This window comes from Pinus tabuliformis, chromosome 6 (genome assembly GCF_031772625.1).
Source record: "Pinus tabuliformis cultivar Carrire ecotype Pingquan chromosome 6, CPIR1, whole genome shotgun sequence".
Classification (NCBI taxonomy): domain Eukaryota; kingdom Viridiplantae; phylum Streptophyta; class Pinopsida; order Pinales; family Pinaceae; genus Pinus; species Pinus tabuliformis.
Window position 1 is genome coordinate 1,965,093,966 of NC_142292.1, and position 7,653 is coordinate 1,965,101,618.

General features: G+C 33.1%; 1 pseudogene; it reads left to right on the top strand.

The window, feature by feature from the left end:
- The first annotated feature begins 2,758 nt into the window (after positions 1–2,758).
- On the top strand, positions 2,759–3,385 carry LOC149267044 (benzyl alcohol O-benzoyltransferase pseudogene; annotated as a pseudogene).
- Positions 3,386–7,653: the final 4,268 nt, after the last annotated feature.

Genomic DNA, 7,653 nt, shown 5'->3' on the forward strand with positions numbered 1-7,653 from the left:
GGACCATTGGATCGGGTGCATAGATCAACGGTCAGGATTCGATTGAGGTGATCGGAGATCGGGTGATCGGTGATCCCCGATACAAAGGGCCATTGGGCACGCGACTTGCGATAAGCCGATAAGGGCCGTACCCGATGGGAATTATAAACGTGATTTCATAAATTTTTAAATCTGGTTTTTGCACCCGATAGTGTTTTTCCCGTGTATTTCCGTTACGAGCCAGAAATGCATGTTTTCATGGATTTCGTTTGGGAAGAGGCCGCCTGTGTATTTCCTTTGTAAATGTCCCATTCTCCTTGCCACGCTGTAAGCGGGCGTTTGTAACAATGATGCGTTACACACATAGGGCCACAGAGCCAGATGGTCAGACGCAGAGCCACAGAGCCAGAGCGCCAGAGGGCCAAACGCAGAGCCATAGAGCTGGTGAGCCAGAAGGCCAGTCGAAGCGCTGAAGGGCTGCAAGGGAATGATTCGTCGTGATGAGAGACAAAGGAACGGCTGTGGAAGCCGCAGAGCCGGATGGATGCCTCACAAAAACACAGAGAGCACGATTAAGAGGGGGCGCTTGACGAAGAGTTGATGATATGTGCACAGAGGCCGAGAGCAATGCGCAGAGGCAACTTGGAGAAGCCCGGAGCTGTTTGAACGCTGAGGAATCCAAAGGGAACGCTCAGTGTATGTCGAGAGGGCGCAGAGAGTGATGAGGGTCACTTGAAGTTCAAGTGAAAATCCAGAGAGCTTAAGGTTGCAGAGGGCCAAGAAGCCAGAGCCAAAGCCAGAGCTAGAGCCAAGAGCCAGAGTCAGAGCCGAAGAGCCAGAGCAAGAGCAGTTGAAAGTAGTTGCAGAGCAGCTAAGGGAGCCTTTGGGATCACTTGAAGTTGAAATGAAAAGCCAGAGAGCTGAAGGTTGCAAACGGCCAAGAAACCAGAGCCGAAGAGCCAGAGCCAAAGCCAGAGCCGAAGAGCCAGAGCCAGAGCTAAGAGCCAGAGCCAGAGCCAAAAAATGGTAAAACTTGTAATAACTTATTTGTTAATGGGTAAAAATAATTGTTATTTGTTATTGCTCTTGGTAATGTAAACTAACTCATCACTATTGTTCAAGAAAATCACATCAATTAAAATAATTTACTAATAATTTACAAAATGTAGAATTTCACTCTTAAAAAGTTAGCTTATCTACTTATTTCCAAAAAACTAAAAATAAGCTCTTAACAAATTAAAAATAAACTTGAATTTATTTTTATTTTTAAAACAACCACCTCAACCCTCTCATTTCAACAATTAAAATAAATCTATGGTAAGTTGTAAAACATGTCATAAGTCATTTGTTAATGGGTAAAAATAATATAACTTGTTATTACTATTAGTAATGTAAACTAACTCATCACTATTCTATCAAGAAAACCACATTAGTTAAAATAATTTATGTTTGAGTTCCAAAGGCTCCCACTAGTAAATTTTCAGTGAATATTTTTTATTAGATCTTCAGCAAATGTATTTTATGCTCATGCACTTATTTCCAAGTTACTTAAACTCTTTTAATTAATTTATCTCAAATTAATTAATTAAAAAAGATATTAATAAACCATGTATTGACGCATAACATTGTTGGAATAATGATACATTTCAAATTATTAAAGTTGTTAATATTTACTGAGAGATTTGTGGAGATAGTTATGAGTGATTGATGAAAGATTTGTGAGATTTGTAGAGAGATTTATGAATGATTAATGAAAAATTTGTGGAGATATTTATAGAGTGATTTTTAAGAAATTATAAAAAATGATTGAAATATCCAAATATATAAATATATACTATTAATAATGAAAAATTATGAACTTATTTGCATTATAATTAAATGTTTTGCTTTATAATTTATTAGTGTATTTTCTTCATTTGATAGGAGAGTCATTGCCCATCAAGTTTGAAAATTGAGTTAGAACTTTGTTGTGTAAAATTTTGTAGGAGCAATGAAAAGAAAGCAACTTTGAATTTCCATGGAGAAAGTAGCTTTGAGCCGTGAGTCATTGAACTTGCATAAACCAACGAATGTTGAATGTTGTGTGCATAGGTAAACCTGTATGAAAAACCATTGGAAGCATGGATTGAGCTCCATGCTAAGGGACTTGCGTGCATATCTATGTGCAGAAGCCATAGTATGTGTGTCCCTGAATGCTGCGTGGAGTGGCGGAGGAGCTGAAATTTACATGCTGCGTGAAGGCCCTGCGGAAGCTGCCATGGGTACAACCTAAGTTAGAAGAAAGGGATGATTTTTTATTTTTATTTTTAGGCCGATTGGCCTTCTTTTGAATGAACTTTTTCCTTTACTTTTTTTTCTATAATTGACATTTGGCGTGGACTTCTCACTAGCATAGCATATGATTGACATTTGTCGTGCAACTCCAACTGGCATCTGGTTAGACGAGTACCGCTTTCTGCTCTTCCTGTTCTCTTCCACAACCTGCTGCAATGTTTCCGGGCTGTTCTCCACAAATCTGGCTTGCGGTCCCGCCAAACAGGAAATGCACCCGTAGAAATTTTCCTTGCACGACCAACCGCTATTTGCCCATGACGCTGTTAAACAGAATTCTTGCCGTGTCCGGTCAAATTACATTTGGAATTTTATTTGTGTTATCGCTTCTGTTTCTCAGTTCCCTGCAATGTGTATTATCTCGGTCCAGTTTCAATCATTGTTGACGTGCAGAGCAGCCCTCGTGAACGAGATGAGCCACAATTCATTCTTTTTCGGACCCAAGGAGATGGAGTCGCTGAAGAGCCAAGCAGTAGGCCAAGGCATGAAGCACCCGACATTCGAAGTTCTATCAGCGTGTTTGTGGCGTTTGAGAACCAGGGCTCTCCAACTGCCTTCGGAGCAAGAAGTTCGGTTAATATTTCCCGTGGACGCTCGAACGAAATTCGACCCGCCGCTTCCTAAAGGCTTCTACGGGAATGCGATCAGCTTTGCATGCGCAAAGACGACCGCAGGAGAGCTGGCCAAAAAACCGTTGTCTTTCGCTTTGAAATTGATAAACGAAGGGAAAACGGCTGTGAATGACGAGTATATGCGATCGGTGATAGATTTGATGGAATTGGAAGGGCGCCCTCACTTCACAGTGGTGGGATCCTTTCTGGTTTCGGACGTTACCAAAATCGGCTTCGGGGATGTGGATTTCGGATGGGGAAGAGCGGCCTACGGAGGGCCTGCAAAGGGGGGAGTGGGTGCAGTGCCAGGCGTGTCCAGCTTCTTCATCCCGCTCCGAAATACGAGTGGGGTGCAAGGGATATTGGTTCCCGTTTGCTTGCCCTCCGCTGCTATGAAAAAATTTCAAGCAGAAATCAATGAAGCAACGAAGTACGCCCCTCCTCTTTTACATTCTTCTCTGTGAGAATGATAGAGCATAGTATAAATATTCTGTGTTTTGGTTATGGTTTTGGTTTTTTCGTTGGGTAAATTTTCTTGTTATGTAAAATTTAATAAGAAGTTCTTTGAATCAGAGATTTCAGAATTTGAAGTTTACAAGATGTCGGATCCAGCTTGATTCATTTATGTATTTAGAAGTACTATGAAAAATTATGATTTCACAACATGGCTTCAACTAATCAAAGTAAGTTCTTGTAAATTGTGTCAAGATTTCTAATTTGAAGTTGTGTTGATGAAGTAGATCAATTAATTGTTCAGTTGTAAACTGTTTTTGTAAATTGTGCGTAAGCTTTCTTGCAATTCAAGATTTCTAATTGTAGGTTGGGTTGAAGAAGTGGATCAATTAATTTTTCAGTTGTAACTTACATTTTACACTGTCTGTATATGCATATTCATGTTTATTTGAATTTATGGTTATTTTTTCACATAAAAAATAAACCTCAAAAAATAACCATGACCAAACCTCCCACTTAACATTTAACCCTAACCCTTAGAGCACATCTGACTAAGATTTGAACATATGCTTATTGTGGTAGCACATATAATTAACCAGAATCAGAGTCAGACATAGTGATTTATTTAAATTTGTTTAAATATTTCGTCTCAGTTATATTGTGGTGGAGTGAAAAATTCATCATATGAAATATAATATCATATAAGATTGTTATTTCAAAAAAATTAAGATAATTATGTTAGATTTGAAATTTCTAATTGTTTTTAGATATTTATTACTCAGGATTACAGTGATCAATTTACTTTAAATTAATATTAATTTTATATTTTATAATATATATAAGAGTGCATGTGGGACGATTTAATTATTTTTGTTTTTTCATATTAACTCTATATTTTATTTCCATGTAAAATAAATACTTTTGACAATAATTTATAATATATATAAGAGTGCATGTGGGACGATTTAATTATTTTTGTATTTTCATATTCACTCTATATTTTATTTCCATGTAAAATAAATGTAGTAAGTATAGTAGTTAGATATATATTAGTAAGTAGAATTATAGTGATGGATTAGTTTTTAATTAATATTAATTTATAGTTGATTATATATTTTCTCATATAATGTTTTTATTTTTGAAATAAAAATGATTTTTAATTAATTTTGAAATTTTTAATTAAATTGTATAAAATTTATTAAAGTTTTGAAAAAATTAAATATTAAACTAAATATTTTGAGAATTAAAAATAAATTTTGAAAATTTTTAAATTATTTTTTTTTTTATTGGTTCGTTTATATAAATTATGTAAGTACATATTGTAGTTAGATATATATTAGTAATTAGTAATTGAGATTAGTTTTTAATTAATATTAATTTATGGTTGATTATATATTTTCTCATATAATGTTTTTATTTTGGATAAAAAATGATTTTTAATTAAATTTGAAATTTTTAATTAAATTGTATAAAAGTTATTAAAGTTCTGAAAAAAATTAAATATTAAACTAAATATTTTGAAAATAAAAAATAAATTTTGAAATTTTTTGAATTTAAATTTTTATTTTTTGATTGGTTCATTTACATGAAATGACTAATTTATATTAAAAACTTAAATTTAATATATTGATTAAAAAAAAACCATACTTTCAATTTAACAATCCTAACAGCTCTTTCTTTACACACCTTATAGGCTCTCTTTACACATGACTTTTAAGATTACTTACTCACAACATGTATGTAGTTTATAAAGTTTACATTTAATTTAATTATGTACAATGGCAGTGGTTTATCAATGTTGGAGAAGAGTTACAATTGTGGAAGCATATGTTTGTATAAAAGTTAATCAATACTCAAATTGACAATACAATTGAGATTTTAAATATGTGGTTTTCAATATTCATTATTTTCTATTTTAATTTAAAAAAATACCTGTACTTTTTAATCTTTTATAGGAATTCAACTTCATAATTCTATCACCCTTTCTTTATACCTCTTAGGACAATTATTAGTTATTATATTAATGAAAATACATAAACGGTGATAGCAATGGAGTGAACGTGAAAGTTTTTGTCCACCTTGAACAAATGATGGCTTGGAGTTTTTTAAATATTAAAATTTAAATTATCGGTGACCTGCACAAAAGAATGTTTATTAAAGTGGGCATGAGTTTTAAATATTAAAGGTTTTTGTTTTAATGGTGCATTGGAGTGAACGAAGAAAAGTGGAGTGACCATCTTAAATTAAGATTGTAGGTTTTTGTTTTAATGGTGCATTGGGGTGAACGAAGAAAAGTGGAGTGGACATCTTAAATTAAGATTGTTTTATGGGGCATTTGGAGTGAACGATGAAAAGTGAAGAAATGTGTTTCTAACTAAAGGAAAAGGAAAAGATAAATGAATATGTTCACTTGATTTCACGTATAAACGAAAAAATTAATATTTTATAAAGAGGAGAAAAGATAAATGAATATGTTCACTTGATTTCACGTATTGGGAAAAAATTAATATTTTATAAAAAGGAGATAGTTTAGGTTTGAAAGGAATGTAAAAGATTTTGTATTTTTTTTTTATTATTTTTAGAAGTTATAGTTTTTGTATTTAATGATTATGAAAAAAAATTGTAAAAGTGAATTGAAATTAGTCTTTTACATAGTGAGTTTTGAAGTTGCAATTTAGGTTAGTGAATGTAAGGAGTAAAAAGTTAGAGTTGGAAGAGATGATTTATGACTAGAAACAAGTCAAAATTTGGAGAGAGTGATAAAATGATTCAAAGTTAAAAGTAGATATTTACAACTAAAATGAATGTCAAATAAAGTTAAAGATAGAGAGTTGAGGCAAGAGTTAAGTTTTGAGAAGTTGAGTCAAGGTTAAAGTCAAACCCAAGTTGAGTTGAAGTTGAGAGTATTTTTTAATGTAAAGAGTCTAGTTGAGTTGAGTAAAGTTGGAGTCATAACCGGACACCTAAACATTATTGTTTTTTTATACGGGTGCATTATTGGTTGAACCGGACACCTTCTTCTTCAATAAGCCGAGTGTGTTCAAGGGAGCCTGACGTGAAACAATCAACACTGGTAAAATGGGAAAAGGAGGAAAAAGGATACAAAATACAAATTACGAAATAGAAATGTCACAATAGGATCTCATTGATGCAATTCACCAAATTGACAAGCTAAATAAACAATATAAACAAGACAATTCCATAAGAAACAAGTTTTTTAAGGACCATGTTGATTCCACAAGAGATCACACAAATAAGCAAGAAGAAAGGTTGTTTTCAATGAATGAACATAAGTGATCTTCTAAAACTTAATGATAAGAAAGATCAATTGATAGAAGCTTTGCAACAAGAATTAATGGCAAAAGAAAATGTATTGTCAACACTTGAAAGAGAAGTAAATCAATTAAGTCAAGAGAACAAAAAATGTGATGCAACTTGTGATACAAGTGACCTCATAGTTGATAATAATTGTGATGATAAGAATGAAAATGTCCATGTATCTTTTAAATATTATGAAGTTGAGGATGGTAGTTTAGAAAGTGAATTGCATGTTGAAGGTGATGAATCTCAAATTGAAGATGGTGAAATTGGAAATTTGAAAAACATACAAAGGGAATTGGTTCTAAACTTCTTAACAAAATGGGTTATGATGGAGGAAGTTTAGGAAAAACAGGTCAAGGAATTAAAAAACCAATACAAATAAGTGTAAGAACCAAGTATGAAGGCCTTGGTTATGAAGGACACACGAGTGATGTAGCTAACAAATTTGTCAAAGGAGAAACATTGATAACAGGTGAATCATATAGCAATATAACAAATCAAATGAAGAATCAAGAACAATATTGCAATCATTGTGGAAGGAAAGGACATCTACAAGCTAAATATTGGAATCTACATCCCTGCAATATTTGTGGTCACAGAAGTCATGATCATCATAAGTGTTGGAATAAGGACATATCAAACCCCTATATAAAAATACAATGTGGTTAGATTGATGTAAATGAATGGAAAATGTTTTCTTTTATGTTGAGAGGCTTCTACAAAGTTAAATCTTCAATTGTACAACAATATCTCTCACATAAATTTCATGAGTCACTGGTTCCACAAAAATTAATTGTTATTAAGGAAAAAAATGTTTCTTGAGTCAAATGAAGCATGAATAGTTCTTGTAATGGTTAGCGGTAATCCGAAAACCGCTTTGTAATGTCAGAGGTAGATTTGTGGTCAGCCAAAACCACTTGATGTAATGAATGGTTCATGGATAGCCATACCCGAAATC